The sequence below is a fragment of the Pygocentrus nattereri genome, chromosome 1 (assembly GCF_015220715.1).
Source record: "Pygocentrus nattereri isolate fPygNat1 chromosome 1, fPygNat1.pri, whole genome shotgun sequence".
Taxonomy (NCBI): domain Eukaryota; kingdom Metazoa; phylum Chordata; class Actinopteri; order Characiformes; family Serrasalmidae; genus Pygocentrus; species Pygocentrus nattereri.
The window spans coordinates 22,927,187-22,927,564 of NC_051211.1; positions in this window are offsets into that span (position 1 = coordinate 22,927,187).

A 378-nucleotide genomic window follows, 5' to 3' on the forward strand; every position below is an offset into this window, starting at 1 on the left:
TTTTTTTAATTTATTTTATTGTTCTGTTTTAAAATATTAGGTAATGAAAAGGTACAAATATGTATAACTGCAATGTTATACAAAATGCAATGTTGTGCAAAACCCTATATTTCACTGAAAATAGTACAAAGACAACATATTAAATGTTAAAATGAGGGAAAAAAAAAAAAAATATATATATATATATATACCGACTACAAAAATGCTGACGTTGCAGAAAGTATCTGATGAATCATAGCTGGGAATGAAGCAAGTACAACATAGCGACTGTTTATAGCCATTTTCTTTATAGCCATTTTTTGTTGAATATTTGTTTTCAGTGCACATGCATTTTAGCACAAGTACTTAATATGAAAATGACAAATTGATTATTGCAAA